This window comes from Podarcis cretensis (assembly GCF_951804945.1).
Source record: "Podarcis cretensis genome assembly, chromosome: 9".
NCBI classification, from domain to species: domain Eukaryota; kingdom Metazoa; phylum Chordata; class Lepidosauria; order Squamata; family Lacertidae; genus Podarcis; species Podarcis cretensis.
The window spans coordinates 58233810-58257699 of NC_137178.1; the positions used below are offsets into that span (position 1 = coordinate 58233810).

Consider the following 23890-nt stretch of genomic DNA (forward strand, 5'->3'; position numbering starts at 1 on the left):
ACCATCTTTTGCTGGTGCCTTGGCTACAGCTATTCCTGGACAGAGATAGCTAGTATGGCCACTGCAGCTCATGCATTAGTAACCTCAAAGTTGGACTACCATAATGCATTCTACTTGGGGCTGTCCTTGATGTTGGTCTGGAAACTGCAGCTGGGACACGAGGAGGCACTGGCCATCGATTTATACCTGCAGAGCTTCTATATTGTAGTTCAACAACGTCTGAAGCATGCCATATTGGCTACTAACTCCTAGATTAAGCAATGTTTAGGCTTGGCCTAGTTTAGGCGGTGTTTATAGGACCAAGACTGAAATGCAGGTTACACTGTACCTTGTACAGATCCAAAAAGAAAATAAGCACAGGGTAGAATCAGGCATCAAGCAACACGACAGCCACATAGAAGGTCAACAGAACCAACCTGAATAAGAAAATGATATCTTTGGCCAGTTTGCACAATTCATTTTAGAGGAGTTATACAATGCATTAATTTGAGTCTTCTCTTGGCCCCCTCAAATACTCTGCTCTTACCCCATCCATGAGGTGCTTCCTACAGTGGCCAGATTTTGGTAGCAGCTGCAGAGTTTCTGACCTATGAGGAGGCAGGAAAGAATTTTGATTAGATAGGTACCATTTCTCAGGAAGATTCTGCACATCCATCCCTACCTGTAATATAGAAAAGGAGATCTACAGATCTGAAACACTTCTGGCTTTTATATTTTCAACAGCTGGGTACCTACTGCTTCTTTGCCTCCATAGGCTTTGATGGAACCTGAGATCTTAACCTCTAGTCTTAAGGAAAGTTGGTGAATTTGAAAATGAACACAAGAAGAGCCCTGCTGTAGATCAGACCAAAGGACTCTCTAGTCCAGGAACATGTTCTCACAGTAGCCAAACCAATGCCTATGGGATGCCCACAAGCAAGAGATGAACCGGCTCATGGCTTTGTGATCGATTCATTTATTTTATTTTTTAAATTTGGCCCTAATAAAAGTACTATGTTACAGCTGGTTTTGGATTTTTCTTTTTCCAATAGACCAATCTGCAATTGTTGTCCTTTTCTTGCTATCTCTTCTTTCATGTCAGCATTGTGTGTCCAACTGGGAGCCTGGAGCTGGTAAAGAAAGTCTCCCCATGGTGTTCAATATTTGCCATACCAAGAGGAAGACGTACAGCCAAATTTTGCCTGAAGCAACATTTCAAGGTGAGTTGAAAGCTTTGGGAGGAACATATGAGAAATTCTGAGAAGAGTGAATTTTGATAAGTGGACGTTTCTCTGAGGAATTCCATATATCTTAAGACTGCCTCTCGCCCCCTCCAAAAAACTTTTCACAGCAGTGGCAGGAGCACTCCTTGTATATGCCATTGTCACACACAAAAACACTTCAAGATCTCTGCATCCAAAACCGGGACAGTTCTTTGATCAAAGACGCCAAAATGTTTTATCATTCTGGAGGTGTCTCACTGTTAGTCTTTAATCAACAAATAATTTACTCTGTTGTAATCTGATGTCAATACATTAAATGTGGCTAATACAACTTTGATAAAAGGCTCCAATATGAGATCCTGCCGGTAAGTGAATTTTCATAATTCAACAAGATAGGAAAGCAATTGCATTAAAAAGCCTAGATAACGGTAGGAACAGATAAAGTGACATGGGCTGAAACAAAACGAGAAGCAGGGAGGACAGCTTTGCTTTTTCCCAAGTTAACAGCCTCTGTCAGATTGCCCTAGGGGCTTTTCTTCTTGTACTGTTTTTTTATGCAGGAGTGCAATCTCTTACAGGAGGGGATGGACTCTCATGCAAGAATGTTAGGAAGAAAAATGTAAGCAAAACAAGTCAGGCTACCCATCAGTCACAAAGTGTTCCTGATTCATTTCCCACTTGATGACTCTAATTTTATCCTCATCGTTTATCCTTTGTGTATCAAGAACAGCTGATGAACCTGAAAAAGGTGACATGTGTGTCTATATATCTGGTTGTTGGTGACCCTAAAGTCGTACTAACTTTGGACACTAAAGTTGTGAAACTGTGCACAATGAAGAGTATGTTTTGCTTGTTATTTATCAGGGCTGGTGTGGGTGTTTTGCTGTAAATATCAGGACTATCAAGCCAGGGCAGGGTTTTGTTTTTTTCTGGCTTTGCACATGTCTATTTTTCATCTGTGGATGACGCCACATATTTGATCTTGCTTTTCCCTGCAGAAGCTCAAAGGTGTGTATATTATCCTCCTCTCCCTGTTTTCAGTCTTGCAACAGCCTTGTAAGATAGGCTCAGCTAGGCTAATATATGCACATAAGCAGCAGTTCTTGCCAATAGATTGCTTTGGAAGGGAGGATAAATGGGGCAGTCCACATACAGGGTACCAGATCCAGGAAATCCTGTGGCCATCCTTAACTATACCAGATCTGCACAACTCATGGTCCAATGGTCATCCCACGAACCAAATATTATCTCCTGACAAGTGCTTGACAATGCCCCAAATTAGTTTCCAAGTCACAATAAGAGTGTTTTATTGCATCTCTGGTAGTATTCAGACACAGATCATAAAAAGCACAGACCTTCACAAAGTATACACAACACACACTCATTGACAACATACTTGCATGCATATCTTCATATAACTCAAATGAGAGGTGTGCTACCTACTCACCCACTAGATGGGCAGGTCAACCACTGGGTTGAGAGAGGTGCCCCCCTAATGTAGCAGTTGGGGTAGTAGCTGTAGCTCCTCAGCATTCCTCCTGAGCACCTATCAACTATTCTCTATGAGTGTTTCTGTTCCCCCACACACAATTGTTCCCATCTTCTTGAGTCAGCACCCTTCCTTTTCGTTGCTGGGGTAGACTGACTGGCCATCTCACAGGGTGAGCTGATTTTATGGGATGTTTGTCTACCATTGCTGGTTTCCTCATCAAGGAACCCTGAAAAGCTTTTAAAGGAGCCTCATTGTTTATGGAAGGAAAGAGAGATGGCGTTAATGAAATCTAGATGCCACATTCCCCTGTTATAAGAAGAAGTGATCACAAAATGTAAGGGAAGTTGGACATTGGTTTATACCTGCTGCGGTAGTTTTACTAAAGAAACTGCTGTGGATCATGATTTACGCAATGTAATTTTTTGTTGCATGACTTCCTTGAGACTGTTAACAGTTGCAACTGTTACATATTTTGGAGAACATGTTTTGGTGTTCTAATAGCTTGGGAATGTAAGAAGAAGAACTGGCCAAAAATAAGGCTTAAGATAATATCAGGGGTGACGCAAAATGGCAGTAATGGTCAGTGGGGGAGAGCAAGGTTGTGTTGCTCAACTGGCTTCCCAACATGGAGGTGGCTGCAAGTAACCAAGAGAGAGAGGAGGAGAAGCAAGGAGGTTCGCATGGTGTGGACACAGTGGCAGAGCCAATCTGACACGCCTAATTCTGCACCTGCACCGCAACAACCTCTCTGCCATCTTGCTCCTTCCCCATCTTGGTTACCAGTAGCAACCTGAGTGTTGGGAAGCCAGATGAACAACAGCACTCTGCCCCACTGCAATGTGGGTATGAACAATTTAACACATTTTGGTAATCCAAAGGGAAATGTGTCTGTCCACAAGGAGCTAATTACACACGCATATACATCAGGATCCCAGTCTGGATTGGGCCCCATGCACCTGCTACTTACCTTTTCAAAAAAACAAACCCATATTTGCTATTGCTGATGCCACACTGTGGCGTCATGTGTACTTTGGCCTTTAGCATCCCAAACTGACCACAGGCTTGTGGATACCATCATCTGATCTATAAAAATAGTGGTGTGTAGGATGAGCTCACTGTGGCATAACAAAATTAATTTTGTGTGTAATGCACAAACAATGATTCAGGTCTGCATTACATAACTGCTCTTTCTGCTTCTGAATATAGAACCTGATGTGCAGTTAATTAATAATACGCAAGGTATGTTCAAGAGTGATTTGGAGCTCCAGTGGAACAAATGTGTATATGCTTTGTAGATAAGTGTCCTGATGAAGCAATGCCAGTGTTGAAAGGTGGAAATAGCAGCAGGAGTGGGGACAGATTTTTCACACCTGGTATTTCTATAATTTCTTATGACACATCAAGCATCTCTCATTTTAGGCTAGTCAGATTTTTTTATCCTTTTGCCAAAACACATAGAGATACATAATTTCATCCAAGGGCCATGGATGGTTAACATTAAATAGAAAACTAAAAGGTAAAATCTAATTAAAACAACTAAAATTTGATGAGTGAGAAAACTCCCTCCCAGGAAAGCATTGTCCTGTGTGCTCTATGTGACTTGTTCAGAGGGCAATTTCATCAATCTTAAAGAGTGCGATATAACAGAGTGCAACGGTTGCTCACTTAGATACACTGGTGGGGGTGGGAATCAGGTCTACTGAAAACATTTTTGATGCTCCCATTTGGTATTTAAGTTGGCTGAGTAAAAAAGAAGACGACTGAGCTCATGATGACATCTTATTGTGCTATAGAGATTAGTGTGTTGGACTAGTGGTCGGTATGTTGGACTGTGACCAGGAAGATTAGGAACGCCACTCAGCCATGAAGCCCACCAGGGGACCTTGAGCCAATCACTGCCTCTCATTGTAGCCCTACCTCACAGGAATGTTGTGAGGGTAAAGTTGGAGATGGGGAGAACCATGTATGGCACCTTGAGCTCCTTGGAGCAAAGGTGGGAATTAAATGTAAATAATATGTGGGACGCAGGTGGCACTGTGGGTTAAACCACAGAGCCTTGGACTTGCTGATCAGAAGGTCGGCGGTTTGAATCCCCGTGACGGGGTGAGCTCCCGTTGCTCGGTTCCTGCTCCTGCCAACCTAGCAGTTCGAAAACACGTCAAAGTGCAAGTAGATAAATAGGTACCGCTCCGGCGGGAAGGTAAATGGCGTTTCCGTGTGCTGCTCTGGTTTGCCCGAAGTGACTTAGTCATGCTGGCCACATGACCCGGAAGCTGTATGCCGGCTCCCTTGGCCAATAAAGCGAGATGAGCACCGCAACCCCAGAGTCGGTCACGACTGGACCTAATGGTCAGGGGTCCCTTTACCTTTTAATAATAATATGTATATATTATGTACCATATTATGTACTACATCAAGTGTAGGCAATGTTGTGCCCTACCAAAGTTATTGATCTACAGGTTCCAAGATACCAGAATAGCATGGGTCCTGAAAACTATGGTTATACTAAATTTGGTACTGTGATTATAGTATCTTGTGATCAAAATATATTGAGATTGAATATAGATTTTGTAGGGTACACATGAAAAAGATCAGTTCCAAAGCGTTTGTATCATCATGACTATTGCAGGAGTGGAGTCCTCCTGGTCCTGATTTCGTATCTCTGTCCAAAGGTTGTTCTATGTATGGTCCAGGGAGTTCACAGAGAGAAATTCTATTTTCACTTATGTCATAGGGACTAAGGAAACTGGAGAAGCAAATGCACAAGACACATTGAATTGTAGATGTACTGCATTTTTTCCTCTTTTTGCTACTGTTTTAAGTTTGAATGCACACTTTGCCTGGTTTGAGCAACCTGCCAGCATTGCAGTATGACTAACAAGATCAGAAGCATCTTTATTACCATTTTACTGGCCCCGTGTGCCATTTTCCCTCTTTATTTTATTGCTATTCCACTTCTGCCCGAGACAGTAAAAAAAAAAAAGGGGGGGGGGGAGACCTACGTTCACTTTTATCCCACTATTCAGCAGATGCTAAAAGGATACTAAAAGAATGATTTACCATTACCATCCATTTGTATAATCCATCAAAATGGGTTTTAGACTCTGCTCTTCCTAATAAGCTGGAGAACATGATATAAATCCAAATTTACCTTCTGTCGAAGTAATGGGAACAGGGACATTATTGCCAGTTACTGACAACTTAGGTCAGCTTTGTATCAAAACTTTCCAAAGCTGCACAAGAGACCCTTTCCTTAACTGCAGCTTGGATGTTGGTTAACATGCTGAATGCTGGAAGATTCAGGGCAGGTGAAAGACAGTACTTCGTCATGCAGTGCATGGTTAAACTATGGAACCTGCTTCCATAGCAGGCGACGATGGTCACCAACTTGGATGGTTTTAAAAGAGGATTTGACAAATTCATGGAGGATGAAGCTATCAGTGTTTACAAGGCATGCTGGCTATGCTCAGCCTTCACAGCTGAAGGAAGTGATGCTCTTGAGAACCATTTGCTCCCTTACAGGAGGGAAGAGAGCTTGTGTACTTGGATCCTCCTTTCCGGTTTCCCATAGGCATCTGATTGGCCACTGTGAGAACAGGATGCTGAACTAGTTGGGCCATTGGCCTGATCCAGTAGACTCTTATTATGTACACAACTCAGGTTAAAGCTTCCTGGCGGGATGGGTGAAGCAATGAAAAGGTTGCTCTATTGTTGTTGCTGCTGCTGATTTGTTTTTTATTTATTTATTTTGTTTTATTAAATTTGTATACTGGCATATACCCGTAGGTCTCAGGACACTTACAACATAAAATCACAATATAAAAACACAAAATGCATAATAAAAACAACCACAACAATCACCCCCTCCTCCCCAACGCATTTTAAAAGGCCATTGGACGTCTCATGAAATCAACAGGAATACCCATTCAAAGGTGGATCACAGTATATTAAATGGAATTAAAGGTCAACAACAATCACTTAAACCATTTCTATATTTATTGGTCTGTCAACAATCCCCCTACAAAGTTGTAAAGGAAGCTAATGAGTGTTCTAGGGCTCCCTCTCAATTTGTTCACAGCACTAGCCAGACTTAGCGGCCCTCATCATTGCTTTCTGCAAACTGCTTGTGTACTTTACAGTTACTAGTGTCCCTTCCTCACAGAGAAGGTCCATAGAGGTAGACAACCTGCCCTTCAGTGAAGCTTTTCTTCCATTATTGAGGTGAGTCCACTATTAGTTTCTAGAAAAGTTCACTGAATCCCAGAACTCACTTCAGAAATAAGTGTTCTTTAGCAATAGTAGCCAATTGGTGCCCTCCAGATTTTGCTGGACTACAATTTCCATCAGCACTGCTGGCTGAGGCAGATGGGACTTGTAGTCCAATCCTATCCGGAGGGCACTTTGACTAACCCTGTTTTAGATTATAAGGCCCAAACACGCTGGGAAAATCTTAAAAACTGGAGCAGGCCTGGACTTTGGTAATCTTTTGCAATATGGCGCCCTGTGCTACCCCAAAATGGATCTTCTCAACTATGGGTCTTCTCAATTTGGGAGGCCCCTCGGCTCAGCACTCTGTGCAGGAGAACCATCTGTTGTTGTTGTTTAGTCGTTTAGTCGTGTCCGACTCTTCGTGACCACATGGACCAGAGAACGCCAGGCACTCCTGTCCTCCACTGCCCCCCGCAGCTTGGTCAGACTCATGCTGGTAACCTCGAGAACACTATCCAACCATCTCGTCCTCTGTCGCCCCCTTCTCCTTGTGCCCTCCATCTTTCCCAACATCAGGGTCTTCTCCAGGGAGTCTTCTCTTCTCATGAGGTGGCCAAAGTACTGGAGCCTCAGCTTCACAATCTGTCCTTCCAGTGAGCACTCAGGGCTGATTTCCTTCAGAATGGAGAGGTTTGATCTTCTTGCAGTCCATGGGACTCTCAAGAGTCTCCTCCAGCACCATAATTCAAAAGCATCAATTCTTCGGCGATCAGCCTTCTTTATGGTCCAGCTCTCACTTCCATACATCACTACTGGGAAAACCATAGCTTTAACTATACGGACCTTTGTTGGCAAGGTGATGTCTCTACTTCTCAAGATGCTGTCTAGGCCTGTCATTGCCCTTCTCCCAAGAAGCAGGCGTCTTTTAATTTCGTGGCTGCTGTCACCATCTGCAGTGATCATGGAGCCCAAGAAAGTAAAATCTCTCACTGCCTCCATTTCTTCCCCTTCTATTTGCCAGGAGGTGATGGGACCAGTAGCCATGATCTTCGTTTTTTGATGTTGAGCTTCAGACCATATTTTGCACTCTCCTCTTTCACCCTCAATAAAAGGTTCTTTAATTCCTCCTCACTTTCTGCCATCAAGGTTGTGTCATCTGCATATCTGAGGTTGTTGATATTTCTTCCGGCAATCTTAATTCCGGCTAGGGATTCATCCAGCCCAGCCTTTCGCATGATGAATTCTGCATATAAGTTAAATAAGCAGGGAGACAAAATGCAGCCTTGTCGTACTCCTTTCCCAATTTTGAACCAGTCAGTTGTTCCATATCCAGTTCTAACTGTAGCTTCTTGTCCCACATAGAGATTTCTCAGGAGACAGATGAGGTACTCAGGCACTCCCATTTCTTTAAGAACTTGCCATAGTTTGCCATGGTCGACACAGTCAAAGGCTTTTGCATAGTCAATGAAGCAGAAGTAAATGTCTTTCTGGAACTCTCTAGCTTTCTCCATAATCCAGCGCATGTTTGCAATTTGGTCTCTGGTTCCTCTGCCTCTTCTAAATCCAGCTTGCACTTCTGGGAGTTCTCGGTCCACATACTGCTTGAGCCTTCCTTGTAGAATTTTAAGCATAACCTTGCTAGCGTGAGAAATTAGTGCAATTGTGCGATAGTTGGAGCATTCTTTGGCACTGCCCTTCTTTGGGATTGGGATGTAGACTGATCTTCTCCAATCTTCTGGCCACTGCTGAGTTTTCCAAACTTGCTGGCATATTGAGTGTAGCACCTTAACAGCATCATCTTTTAAAATTTTAAATAGTTCAGCTGGAATACCATCACTTCCACTGGCCTTGTTATTTGCAGTGCTTTCTAAGGCCCATTTGACTTCACTCTCCAGGATGTCTGGCTCAAGGTCAGCAACCACACTACCTGGGGTATATGAGACATCCGTTTCTTTCTGGTATAATTCCTCTGTGTATTCTTGCCACCTCTTCTTGATGTCTTCTGCTTCTGTTAGGTCCTTTCCACTTTTGTCCTTTATTATGGAAATCTTTGTACGAAATGTTCCTTTCATATCTCCAATTTTCTTGAACAGATCTCTGGTTCTTCCCATTCTATTGCTTTCCTCTATTTCTTTGCATTGCTTGTTTAAGAAGGTCTTCTTGTCTCTCCTTGCTATTCTTTGGAAATCTGCATTCAATTTCCTGTATGTTTCACGATCTCCCTTGCATTTTGCTTGCCTTCTCTCCCCCGCTATTTGTAAGGCCTCATTGGACAGCCACTTTGCTTTCTTGCATTTCCTTTTCATTGGGATGGTTTTCGTTGCTGCCTCCTGTATAATGTTACGAGCCTCCATCCATAGTTCTTCAGGCACTCTGTCCACCAAATCTAAATCCTTAAACCTGTTCCTCACTTCCACTGTGTATTCATAAGGGATTTGACTTAGATTGTATCTTACCGGCCCAGTGGTTTTTCCTACTTTCTTCAGTTTAAGCTTGAATTTTGCTATAAGAAGCTGATGATCTGAGCCACAGTCAGCTCCAGGTCTTGTTTTTGCTGACTGTATAGAGCTTCTCCATCTTTGGCTGCAGAGAATATAATCAATCTGATTTCAATGCTGCCCATCTGGTGATGTCCATGTGTAGAGTCGTCTCTTGTGTTGTTGGAAAAGCGTGTTTGTGATGACCAGCTTGTTCTCTTGACAGAACTCTATTAGCCTTTGCCCTGCTTCGTTTTGATCTCCAAGGCCAAACTTGCCAGTTGTTCCTTTTATCTCTTGACTCCCTACTTTAGCATTCCAATCCCCTATAATGAGAAGAACATCCTTCTTTGGTGTCACTTCTATAAGGTGTTGTAAGTCTTCATAGAACTGGTCAATTTCAGTTTCTTCAGCACCAGTAGTTGGTGCATAAACTTGGATTACTGTGATGTTAAAAGGTCTGCCTTGGATTCGTATCGAGATCATTCTATCATTTTTGAGATTGCATCCCAGTACAGCTTTTGCTACTCTTTTGTTGACTATGAGGGCCACTCCATTTCTTTTACGGGTTTCTTGCCCACAGTAGTAGATATGATGGTCATCCGAACTGAATTCACCCATTCCCATCCATTTTAGTTCACTGATGCCCAGGATGTCAATATTTATTCTTGCCATCTCATTTTTGACCACCTCCAACTTACCCATGTTCATGGTTCTTACATTCCAGGTTCCTATGCAATATTTTTCTTTACAGCATTGGACTTTCCTTTCGCTTCCAGGCATATCCGCAACTGAGCGTCCTTTCGGCTTTGGCCCAGCCGCTTCATCAGCTCTGGATCTACTTGTACTTGCCCTCCGCTCTTCCCCAGGAGCATGTTGGACGCCTTCCGACCTGAGGGGCTCATCTTCCAGCGTCATAACTTTTATATGCCTGTTGTCTTTGTCCATGGAGTTTTCTTGGCAGGGATACTGGAGTGGCTTGCCGGTTCCTCCTCCAGGTGGATCACGTTTGGTCAAAACTCTCCACTATGACCTGTTCATCTTGGGTGCCCTGCTCGGCATAGTTCATAGCTTCTCTGAGTTCTTCAAGCCCCTTCGCCACGGCAAGGCAGTGATCCATGAAGGGGGAGAACCATCTACACTGCCCTAAATCCAGTGCTGATTGGAGGCAGTCTGGGAGTGGAGAAGCCTATCAAGTTTCCCTTTTCTCTTCTGAACATACGGATTCAGCCCGGTGATAGGATTGTGCTGCATCATTAATGTGCTGGCTATCTTACATCTTCATGATTTCTTGGTATATGCATTCTCAGTTATTCAGCAGAGGGGAGTAGAAATGCAAAGTCTGAGGTCATTAACATTAGCAAGGCAAAGGGGAACAAGAGGGCAATAACAATCTGTCTCCTCTCTGGCTATTCAAAAGTCTTTCAAAAACCTCTTTGAAAAAGATGTTGGTGGCATAATCCTCCAGAAGGCATTGATATGTTTCATTATGACAGTCGCTGGCAGCTCATCAGTTCTGCTCAGGATGTGAGCTTCTCCTTCCAGCAAGCGAACTAATTTGTTTCCTTCTATAGCTTTTAGATTCTCCAGCCTCTGGCCTTGTTCTTTTCAGTCTTACTTCTGAAAAAGACAACAAGGCAAACAAAACTTTACATTTTCCGAACTGTCTTTCTGAACTGAGTCGGAGATGGCGACGGGAGGGAGGTTGTGATTGATGTCCAAGAATAAGGATGCTGGAGACAATCATTCAGACTCGAAATCTCAAAACACTGAATTATTCTGGAATACTTCCCCAGATATCACTGGGAGCTCTGCAGAGTAAATGATTCAAAGAACAACATGGATATGACCCAACCCTTTCCACACCTGGAGAGTAAAATGCAAAGTTCTACCATACTGCAATCATGGTGTGTAGGTTTCAATTTCCCCTGAAGAAAATCATTGGGGATTCTGGTTTTTCCCCCCTCCATATAACTGCTATCAGTAAATCATGTTCTCGTTTGATTGGCTTTTGCCTTTCTTAATTTTTCTTCCAGTTTTATGGGATCCCTGTTGCCCACTTTCCTTTGGCTTACACCACATGGCTCCCACCTGCTCAATACAATTAGCATGACTGGAAGGGAGCAATTTCCCTCTTTGTTGCAGATCAGAGGTGCCAACCTCTTTGCGCCTCACATTACCATTAAATCACTGCCTTCCAAAAAGTACGCACACAACTTAGTAGGTTATAACATCCTATTAAAACAGCCCACAATTAGCAAATCCATTCACATAGCTATAATTAGCAAGATCAAAGCTGCAGTTGCCGTTGACAACTTAGTCTTCTATATTACAGCGCCAACATAATTTTACTATGATTTTTTCCTACTTAATTAAATGTGAAAAGTTGCAATCAGCATTTCCTCTTGTGCTGGCATAAGCTTCCCTAATTTGTGTCATTGTAACTGAACCGGCAGGGAGAAGAAAAGGAAAGCAGACACCAATTGCTGAGAGTGAGCAGGCCCCAACTTTAAAGGCAGACCATTCTAGCTATTAAGACTAATGTGAAGGGAGTAGATTCCATTCTAACATCTGGGGAAGCAAGCATTAGCAGCTAGATGAGGTTAGAGTTGCCTTTTCCAAAATTACCCTCCAGTGCTGGATTTCTAAATTATCTGGTCCTCTTTCCAAAGCGGAACCAAGACATTAAGAATCTTCCATTGTTCGATTTGTTATTTCTGGAATTTTGATCAATCAAATGTTATGTTATGTTATAATTATTTATTATTGCATTTATGTACCACCTTTTTCTTCCAAGGATCTCAAGATGGTGCACATGGTTCCCCTCTTCCCATTTCATCCTCACAACAACCCTGTGAGGTAGGCTAGGCTGAGAGTAAGTGAATGGCTATTGGGACGCGAGTGGCACTGTGATCTAAACCACAGAGCCTAGGGCTTGCCGATCAGAAGGTCGGCAGTTCAAATCCCCGTGACGGGGTGAGCTCCCATTGCTCGGTCCCTGCTCCTGCCAACCTAGCAGTTCAAAAGTACATCAAAGTGCAAGTAGATAAATAGGTACCGCTCTGGTGGGAAGGTAAACGGCGTTTCTGTGCGCTGCTCTGGTTCACCAGAAGCGGCTTAGTCATGCTGGCCACATGACCCGGAAGCTGTACGCCGGCTCCCTCGGCCAATAAATCAAGATGAGCACCGAAACCCAAGTCGCCCATGACTGGACCTAATGGTCAGGGGTCTCTTTACCCTTTACCTTTAAGTAAATGGCTAGGTTTGCCATATTTCAAACAGTGAAAATCCAGACAGAAAAGCTGTTGAGGTCGTTGTTGGGTTGGTTGGTTGGTTGGTTGGGGGCCAAAGATTGGAAAAAAATGACACTGCCAAAATACATACAGATTTTCCCACATATTTTCCTGATTTCCACGTCGACACTGCTGCCGACTGCAGCATTTTGGATATGTCTGGGAAATTCCAGATGTACGGAAACTCTATGACTGGCCCAAGGTCACCCAGTGAGCTTCATGGCTGAGTGGGGATTTGAACCCTTCTCCCTCAGATCATAGACAACACTCTAACCATTAAGACAAACTGACTGCTGGTCACAGACCCATTAGAAAACAAAATAAAGCATCAAAATCTTAGCTTTTTCTAACATAAAAATGAGTACAGTGGTACCTCGGGTTACATATGCTTCAGGTTACATACGCTTCAGGTTACACACTCCGCTAACTCAGGATGAGAACAGAAATCGTGCTCCAGCGGTGCAGTGGCAGCAGAAGGCCCCATTAGCTAAAGTGGTGCTTCAGGTTAAGAACAGTTTCAGGTTAAGTACGGACCTCCGGAACAAATTAAGTACTTAACCCGAGGTACCACTGTAAAAAAATCAGTAAAAATATGTACCAGTGTCTACAGATGTCTGTGGATGCACAGTTACTATGTTTATATGTGCATAAAACACAGCAAAGAAAGCAATACAGAAACATGCACATATACTGGGGTGTGGGTGTGTGGGGGGGGTGCGTGTGTAAAACATCATGATGCAGTCACAGGCAATTTAACCAAAAAAAATTATGCACAGTTTTTCATCCATGCATAAAGTAGAGGAGGAGAAAGAGACAAATGAACTGAAGGAACTGCAAGCTGCTGCCATCTTCAAATGTTGCAATTCTGGAACCAAATTTAGAAATCCCCGGACTTAATTCTCATTGCACAAGTGAAATGCAAGGCAGAATGAAGGCACAGGACAACCACAGACGTGGAACGGAATGGAAAACATTTCTGTAACATGCTTTTCACTGGGTTTTCTTTGAAGACAGTCTGGAGATTGCAACCAGGGCAGAATGCTTCCTCTGGAGAACTGAGTAGTCATTTGCACACGGTCTAGGAATGGGCTGAGCAGCTAATTCCATTCTGTTCTGGCTTCACTTGGGATGAAAGAGCAAGTAATTAGCCAAGCAGCCAAAGTCAACTCATTGATGCATCACAACCAAAAGCTACCCAGGAGAAAGAAGTCCCTAGGAAAGGGAAAAGTGGGGAGGGATCCAACCTAAGGCCAATCAGGCTGATTTATTTTTTTGATGCTCTTCAGCCTCTGTAAAGACCAAGAGGAGTCCAGTTTGATCCATCTCCGAGTGATGGGTAGATAGACAAGAGATATGATCGCTCAGATCCCAGCGCTGGTTGCACGCCTTATGATCTATCAGGTCAAATTGCTTCTGGGGCAATGCAGGCCTGAATCTTCAGAATGAAGTGCCTAGTCAACACAGACTCATTTCTGCTCCTCTGTAACCTACCTTGCAGGTTTAATTGCAGCAGGCAGAGAAACTTTCTTCATCTGAACAGGAATTATTTCAATGATGGCTGCAAAACAAGTAGTTCACAGACACATTATAAGATTTCTCTTCTAGCCCAATATGCTTGGTTTTCCATCACCTTGAGCCTCATTTTTCCATTTTCATCCATCACTCAACACCACTTTCTGAGTACAGCTGATGGCTCTATTCCAGTCTTTCTGAAACCTTGTCTGCATGAGAACCTGTCTCTCCCTGTGAAAGCTAGTTGGGTTTGTTTTCTGGCTCCAGCAATAAGGAAACCTAGATTCCTGTTCTCCTTGGTCCTGGCTGTGTCCAGCCTTCTGTTGTGTATTCTGCCTTGCCTTGTCTGATCCCTCGATAGTTTAGTTTAGTTTAGTTTATATTAGGAGGGGGTTGTAAAGCAAGATATCCCCAGTGATGACCCCTTACTTTTAACCATATTGACCAGTTTTGCCTAGAGAGCAAGGTGAATCCTGCTCATGTATAAGATGTCATTTTAGTTCTTGTGGTCTGCTCAGTTTATATCAGGGAGCAGATGATTCCATTGATTGGGATTGTATATCCAGTTACAAGTAAAGTCAGAAGAGTGTTCCACTTAGCCTAGGAACACCTGGGTTCAGGTCTCTGTGTGGTCATGAAGTCCACTGTGTAAACTTGGGTCAGTCACCACCTCCCTGGGCTGTTGTAAGGATAAAATCTGGCCTCAACCTCCTGGAGGAAGGCAGTAAAGATAAAGGTAAAGGGACCCCTGACCATTAAGTCCAGTCGTGGCCGACTCTGGGGTTGCGGCGCTCATCTCACTTTATTGGCCGAGGGAGCTGGTGTACAGCTTCCGGGTCATGTGGCCAGCATGACTAAGCCGCTTCCGGCGAACCAGAGCAGTGCACGGAAACACCGTTTACCTTGCCACTGGAGCGGTACCTATTTATCTACTTGCACTTTGATGTGCTTTCGAACTGCTAGGTTGGCAGGAGCAGGGACCGAGCAACGGGAGCTCACCCTGTCATGGGGATTTGAACCGCCGACCTTCTGATCGACAAGTCCTAGGCTCTGTGGTTTAACCCACAGCGCCACCCACGTCCCTTGGAGGAAGGCAGTAAATTGATGCAATTAATTAAAAATATAAACAGAAATCCCAAAATCATGTAATCTAAGCAGATGATGGGCATGCTCAATCATCTGTATTCATCACTTAATATAGCACTTATCATCACACACATTCTCTCAGTAATCACATTCATTCCCTCAAAATTCCTCGTAACAGCCATGTAAAGGAGGCCAGTATCAGTTCCAAACTATAATTGGATAAATGATGTTGAGAAAATTGTTTACTTCATTCAATGAGTTCATAGTTAGGCCAAGATTCAGCCAGCAGCACCTTGTGGAAAACTCTCTCCAGGGAGACTCAACTGGCATATCCTTTGTTACATATCCTTACACACTAGGCAAAAACATACCTCTTCTCCCAGGCCTTTGGCTAATTAAACAACCTATGGCCTTTTAAATGGCAGGTGTGCGTGTGTGTTATTTCTGTTTATTACTATGGGATGTAGTTTATTGGGATGAGGATGCAATGGGCTGAGGAGGAGGAGAAGTCGGGGAGCCCTGGGTTGGTGGTAGCAACATCTCAGAGGTACGCTGCAGCTGTGAGGCCACTGCCACCAACTGGTAGCTCCCCTGACCTTGCCGCTGCCTTGCCCTGTTTCACCCCTGCCCTGCTGAGTGGCAGTGCTCATGCTGAAAGGGCACTGCTTCCACCATGACCCTTTCCACATGCCATTGATATTCCTGGTTCATTCTAGCTCCCTGCATCTCTTTATTTGGTTTTAGCAGGCCTGCTCCACTGCTTATTTTGCCTTATGCTTTATCCAGGTATGACGATGTTATGTAGTTATATGACAGAGTCAGCAAAAACTGCAAAAAATATATAGTAGGGGCAGTTACAATAAGATCTATTACAGTGGTACCTCGGGTTACAAACACCTTGGGTTACAAACACTTCAGGTTACAGACTCTGCTAATCCAGAAGTAGTACCTCGGGTTAAGAACTTTGCCCCCAGATGAGAACAGAAATTGTGCACCAGTGGTGTGGCAGCAGCGGGAGGCCCCATTAGCTAAAGTGGTACCTCAGGTTAAGAACGGTTTCAGGTTAAGAATGGACCTCCAGAACGAATTAAGTTCATAACCAGAGGTACCACTGTATTTGATTATTGATGTAAACCTCCAGAATGTATTTTGTGTAGTTAAGTTTTTACTTTTCTCTTCAGTACATTGTATTTTATTTTATTGCTATGGCTAGTGGCTGATGCAAATAAAGATTCTTCTGATTCTGATTCTGTATGATGGAGATTGGTCTGGGGAACAAGGGCTAGCAGACCACATGCTGGACTATGTTGACTCTGATGTTGTGCACGTGAAATTTGCCACTGAAATGGCAGGCCTATGTCAAGTTCCTCTTCCTCTCTCCCATAACATTTAGGTATAGATACTTGCAAGAGCGTCACAGGGTACATTTTTCTGCCCTGCTCCCATTGGCTACCATGGATGGGTTGCAGAAACATTCACTGTGCAGGGCAACTTGAGATTGGTAAGAAAGGAGAAATTAATACAAAGCTGTCATGTTTGGAGCCAAACTCATCTTGACCTTAACATCTGGTCATACCCTTAGTGAAACCAGTAAGTCATTTTGGACAAAGCAAAAAGAAACAAAATAATGCTTTGATACAACTCAGTAAACAACTTGTTTTGCCTTTTTCCATCTATTCTCTTAAAATAAAGCTTTTCCTAGCAAACTTTTTAATTAGTTTCTGGACAACCAAATGCATGCTTGGCTTGAAAGAAAGTTTGCATTATCTCCTTTTCAGGTTATGAACTCTTTATCCAATATGGTGTTGTTGCCGTTGATTAATTAATTCTATAGAACTGTATGCGGATTTGCACTCGTTATTTTTACCGATTCGAAACCAAAATAGGTTATAAGGGTCAAAAGCTCCTTTTATTTCTGAATATGTCTCTTAAAAACAAACAGCCCATGAGATAAGGCTGAACACAACAGCTTTTGATGTATTACATCTCAGTGGTATCTGACAACCCTTACTCCCTGCTGATGCAATTCTTTTCTAATAATTTAGTCTCAGTCTATTAAAAGACAATTACAGATAATGCATCCAGGCAAGTGGTGAAGGATGTCCAGAACACCACTTGTTGAAAGGTTATCAAAACACCATTCTCAAAAAAAGGAGTGTATTGATTTTTTAATCATTTCAGACACAGGCTGTTATATGGATTTTTTTTAAAAAAGGACTGAACATAACTAGAAAGAGATGGAAATGGATTTCCCCTTTGCTACTTCATATGTCATAATAGAATTTTTAAAATTCATTTACAGTTAGGTAAAGAGGGCAGTCAACCATTCAGAGGTGAGGCTTGCTTATCTTAGCTAAAGACTTAATATGCTATTGATCTTTCCCCCCGATTTTGAATTTATTATTATATTTGACAGCATTGTATTTGATAGCACCTGGTGACATTTTATGCTTCTCTTGATTCACTGTTGGATTAGCATTGTTTACAGATTAATGCAAAAGATGCAGGGGTGCTAATTATTATTTATGGAGTTAAACACTGTTGGGATTCCAGTTTTGAATCTATTACAAGGCAACAGCAAGGAATTGGGTTGCTACTACTGAAGGGTAAAGTTCTACACATTCTGAGTGTCAGGATGAGGGCAGGCATAGAGGCAGCCCAACTAATGGTGTCTTCATGGAACCACTAATCCTTGTTGCCAAAATGGGTGGGGCTTTCATGGAAAGCGGGAGCCTTTCCAAAAATGTGTGGAAGAGTTGGACTTACCTTCCTTTGCATTAGAGATGGAGAACCTGGGGGCACCAAGATTTTGTTGGACTCCAACCTCCATCAACCCCAGCCATCATGACCTATAGTCAGGATGATGGGAATTATAGTGAAACAACATCTGGAGTGCAATAACATCTGTTGCTTTACAGGATAGGCAGCTGAGAGCTTTTTTGTGCATGGGGAGCTCTATTCTCCCCTTTTCAAAAGCCTCATCAGCTAGCAAGACTCTCTACTACAGCTTCCTGAGTCCCTCTTCCTATGCCATATCTACACGAAAACAATGTTATTGCCCCCCACTTGCTCCATGGAAATGTCTTTCTTTTTTTAATCAAATATTTTATTAAAATAATTCAACATTAATACATACATATTACGAATATACAAACATACATTTCATACAATCCTTAAAAATATTCATACATACCCACACTCAATCCCACAGATACTTCCTTTTCCCACCACCATCCCTCACCCCTCACTCCACCCTTGTGTTAGACTTCCATTCTACTCAATTGCAATTTCTTTCCACTTCTATTACTTTCACACACTTTTAAACCAATTTTCTACTTATTTTTCTGTTACACATTGTTATCCATCTTATTTAGTATTTCAGTATTTATAACGGAACTTGTTTATTCTAATAGGAGTTCTGATTTTTCAATATGATTTTGCAAGTATCCTTTAAACGCCTTCTAGTCCTTGTCTATCTTCTCTTTTGAGATCCTTCCAATTTCTCCCATTGTTTTGGATATATTGTAATACTCCAATAATTTGGCAAGCCACTCTGTTTTTGTCGGTATAACACCACTTTTCCAATTTTTCGCAATCAATAGCTGCTCCATGGAAATGTCTAAGCCCTACACAAATCCAGATCCTCCTGACCATTGTTGGTAGGGGATGCTGGAGGTTCAGTAGACAGAAGGTGCCCCTATTCTTTTGTGCCCAGAGAGAGTGCTGATCAATATTAGATTTCACTTCTGACTATGAAGGAGGGCTGAAGCAAATAAAATTCAACCTGATGTCATGCATGGAAGGGAATGTGGTTATGCAGTTCACCCATGCCTACTCAGTGTGAATAAAATATTGGGAGGGGCCCAAGTAAGCCCTGCCCTGCATAACTGACCACATGACTCAGTGGACAAACACCATTTGAATTGCAATGCCCATCAACTTGGGGGAGGGGGCAAAGACCCCTTGGCCCCTTGGAGTTGGTGACTATGTTGGTGTGCCAGCTATGTATGCCACCTACTTTAGGCAAAATTAGTATGTTTGATTTACTCAGTTATAGTAGTAAATCACCTTTGCCCACTGTCAGGCAGCAAAGAAACCAACCTCCATGGCAGGCTGCCAAGAATGGAAAAGAAGAAGAAGAAGAAGAAGAAGAAGAAGAAGAAGAAGAAGAAGAAGAAGAAGAAGAGGAGTAGTAGTAGTAGTAGTAGTAGTTTGGATTTGATATCCCGCTTTATCACTACCTAAAGGAGTCTCAAAGCGGCTAACATTCTCCTTTCCCTTCCTCCCCCACAACAAACACTCTGTGAGGTGAGTGGGGCTGAGAGACTTCAGAGAAGTGTGACTAGCCCAAGGTCACCCAGCAGCTGCATGTGGAGGAGCGGGGACGCGAACCCGGTTCCCCAGATTACGAGTCTACCGCTCTTAACCACTACACCACACTGGCCATCTGTGTTTATTCACTATTCACAGAGAGAAGCTTGGGAATGCAGCCTCTTGGAATAATGGCGTTGCCCCAAGTGAATCTCCACTCCTCCATCTCTCCCACTTCCTAATGAGTCATCGCTACGGGTGCTGAAAAGAGCCCTTCTGTCTTTGAGCTCTCCTGCTTTCAAGGCCCGTGGGGTTCTGGGAGAGGGAGGTCTGGAATACTTTCTAAAGACACTGAGTCTGTCAGCTGTCGCTCCCCTGGTGGTGCTTCTTCTTCTTCTTCCTCCTCTCCCATTATTTCCCAGCTTTTCCTCTCTCTCTTTTTTAAAATAGTTTTTATTAAGAATTTCAACATAACAAATTATCAAAAACAAATCATCTTCACACACCCGATTTTTTCCCTTCTCCACCCCCCCCCCCAAGACTTCCCTCAGCTCCTCTCTCTGATTTTTCAACACATGTTATTCTCTGCATATTATAAAATTGTAAAGATCCTTAAATTATCTATCTATTATGTTAACAATAATAAATTCGTGTATGTTTATTCAAAACCTGCCAAGGAGTCCAGTTCATTTTGTTGTTTTTTTAAGTAATTTGTAAAAAGTTCCCATTCTTCTTTAAAGCCAAAGTTGTCCTTGTCTCGCAGTTTGTATGTCAATTTTGCCAGTTCTGTCCAGCTTTCCTCATCATCTGCCTCTGAGCTGTGATCTCCCTCAAACGCAATTCTGAACTGCCTTCTTCTTCTCTGCAAGGACCATTCCTCCTCTGCCCAGTCCCTGATACCCACTGAACTGTATATCTGTACGAAGTAGGTGGTCGTGCCATACCTTGCTTACACAGGTGGGGTGGCTGGAATGGCATACTGGGCGGGCAGCTATGAACTGCAAGGACGCACTCCTCTCCAGACACTGGAGAAGATAGATTGTCTGATCTGCCCCCAAGTTTCTGCCAAAGATGGTTCAAGAATCAAGGCAGTCCTAAGCAGATCTGGGTCTTTCTGAGAATCCAGCACACACTGCTTGATGAAGACTAGCTGTGGTTTTCCTGGATGTCCTTTAATACAAATGACATGCATAGATTGCATCCTTCATATTAACTGCTTGCAATGTTTTGGTTAATAATTCAACCACAGACTGAGCCTATCTGTTTTCTGCTGTTTTGCAATTCAAGCAGTTAATATGTTTTTCCATGAATCTTTGATATTTCTTCTTCAAGAGAGCCTAGCAGAACCCCACAGCATTTCCTTATGATTATTTACAAAAATAATAATAATTAAAAAACCAAGCCATGCTGTATTGGGGGTGGGTGGGTGGGTGGAGGTGGGTGGGTGAAGGAGTAGCACCAACTAATTTAGAAAGTAACTAAGTAGATTTATTAACTTTTCGAGGACCATTGTGCATCCTTAGACAGAAAATGTAATAAAATACAAAACTGTGAAGGGGTAATTTAATAGGGAAATAACCTGTCTTTTTAGAAAAGCAGAAAATGAAATGAGAATTTCCATATACGAGACATCAAAATATTACACGATGATGGATAAAGATGACATTTACAAGGCTTGGTAATGTAGAATAGTGAAGTTTACAGGAAATTAATTTAATATTGTGGATGTATCTTTTTCAGAGAAACCAAATCAAATGTCTTTGCCTGACAAGGTCAAAATTTACCACAGCGTTCATGGAATGGTTGCAAGCTGATGGGGTTTCATCCCTTTTTTCAATCTGTCTCAAAAATCATTTCAGGTATGAAAAAATATATGTAATTCTGTGGTGAGTCAGCCTCCCGCAATATTAAAAAAAAGCAGCAACACTGAAAAATGTTAGAAAATTGGAAAGAGGGAAGAGTTGTGGCCTCTCAAACATTAGTGGCATCGCCCATTCCTTCCCATGGACAATTCTTGCTCTCGTTGGTTTATGACCCACTAGACAAATGCATCCTGCCAGACATCTACCATCTGAATGTGGCTCTCCAGTCCATTCTATCAGGCCCTCAGAAGTCTCCTCAGGCCACACCCCTCACTGGATCTGCATTGCACCCAGTGAAGAAGAGCCAGTGTGGTATAGTGGTTAAGAGCAGTAGACTTGTAATCTGGTTCGATTCCCTGCTTCTCCACATGCAGCTGCTGGGTGACCTTGGGCTAGTCACACTTCTTGAAGTCTCTCAGCCCCACTCACCTCACAGAGTGTTTGTTGTGGGGGAGGAAGAGAAAGGAGAATGTTAGCCGCTTTGAGACTCCTTCGGGTAGTGATAAAGTTGGATATCAAATCCAAGCTCTTCTTCTTCTTCTCAGTGTTTTGACCTGACTGGACATGTGTCTTCAACTGTGATGATGCCTCTTGCTTCTCTGGATAAATGACAGAGGTGGGGGTGCCTGTGTAGAAGCAAGCTTACTATAAAAGGGGTTGGGGAACCCTCCAGAGCAGATTTTTGGGGGTGAGGGGGTGAGGAGAGGAAAGGGAAGTCCCATTGCATGAGTGAAACTGCCCCTGTAAAGCACTGGATACGACCCAAAGCTTTGAGATTTCTGTTCCAAGCATTCTCCATATATTTGGAAAGATTTAAATATTTGCAGTTTTTGTGAGGTATTTTAGATTATAGTATTCACTTAGGTTCTGGATAGGTTCTGAACACCTTTCAATATAGGAATAGTCATACTCGTTTTATTGCATGCTATGAAAACTGGACGTTTTGTTGCTGGAATGCCCTGGGCAGATTGATTAGTATGTGAGGAACAGCAGTCATATCTCTGAAGTTATGGCTCTGTGTGCATTGCATGATGAGTGGGGAGGTTGGGGGTGTATATATGTGATTAATCTTGATTTTAGGGTGTAAAATTACACACAGTAGATGGCTTCACAGGCTTAAAAGCAAGGCAATCATTTTTAAACTCTGTTTCCCCCCCACCTAAGACAAAGTGAATAACTCCAAAGAGAGGGGGAAGTGTTTCATTGACTTCGTTAAAACACCAACATTATTGGTATGAATAAACTTTTAAGACAATGGTAGCTATCTACTTTCCTAAGCATCCATCGTGGATGGAGAGATGCCTTCAATCTACAACAGTGAATATCTAGGGGTGGTTTAGCAACAACCACCAAATTCTGCAATATCTGTCATGACTGCTTGTGCTGCTGCACTTCAGCACACTTTAACTCAACATCTGTGAAATGGGCACAGTTTCTTGCATTCTCCATCTGACGCATCAGTTGTCATCCAATGCTCAATGGGATTCCGCTCATGTTAAGTCAGTGGACAGACTGACCAGGCTGCTTTGGAAGCCCATGCCCCAAACGCACTTCAATATTAGCCCCTTGTTCTCCATGAAATTCTTGTTGGTCTTTGAGAACTGCAGCACCAGCAGTTTTATAGGCAGAAACAGGCTATTGTTAACACCCTACTGGTGATGAACTTCTTGTTAACTGCTCTAGATGCTACACTACCCAACCAGATAATTTTTTTGGTTTGGTATCTTATTATTTCTCTGAATCCTTTAACCGGTCCCCTTGGGAGGAAGGGCAGGATAGAAATTTAATGAACGAATACAGGTATGCATGATGTAGATGCTGTTTCCATCCAGTACATTTTCAAGCACAATGGTTGGTGCTGACCTTTAAAGCCCTAAATGGCCTTGGCTCAGTATACCTGAAGGAGAGTCTCCATCCCCATCGTTCAGCCTGGACACTGAGGTCCAGCTACAAGGGCCTTCTGGCGGTTCCCTCACTGCAAGAAGTGGGGTTACAGGGAACTAGGCAGAGGGCCTTCTCGGTAGTGGCGCCTGCCTTGTGGAATGCCCTCCCATCAGATGTTAAGGAAATAAACAATTATCTGACTTTTAGAAGACATCTGAAGGCAGCCCCGTTTATGGAAGTTTTTCATGTTTAATGTTTTGTTGCATTTTTAATATTCTGTTGGGAGCCACCCAGAATGGCTAGGGAAACCCAGCCAGATGGGCGGGGTATAAATAATTTTTTTATTATTATTTTTATTATTATTATTATTATTATTATTATTATTATTATTACCTCAAACTCTGCCTTTTCACTTTTTATCTGGATGGCGTGAATGCATTTCCAATGAACTCTCTCCTATGGGTGGTGCTGGCAACTACACTTCTCAGCAGTAATGTCAAATGTTTTGCCCATGGGACAGCTCAGTTGGTAGAGCATGAGACTCTTAATCTTAGGGTTGTGG

General features: G+C 42.8%; 1 long non-coding RNA gene across 5 annotated transcripts in view; it reads right to left on the reverse strand.

The window, feature by feature from the left end:
• Nucleotides 1-265: 265 nt before the first annotated feature.
• The window catches only part of LOC307223656, a 219220-nt gene continuing 195595 nt past the window's right edge, over nt 266-23890 (reverse strand). For 3 of the 5 annotated variants that reach the window (XR_013842160.1, XR_013842161.1, XR_013842162.1), the window contains one exon: nt 10513-11000. This is a non-coding gene — a long non-coding RNA (uncharacterized lncRNA). Of the gene's footprint in view, nt 588-10512; nt 11001-23890 lie in introns of those variants that run through there. The other 2 variants (XR_013842158.1, XR_013842159.1) reach the window with 1 other exon arrangement.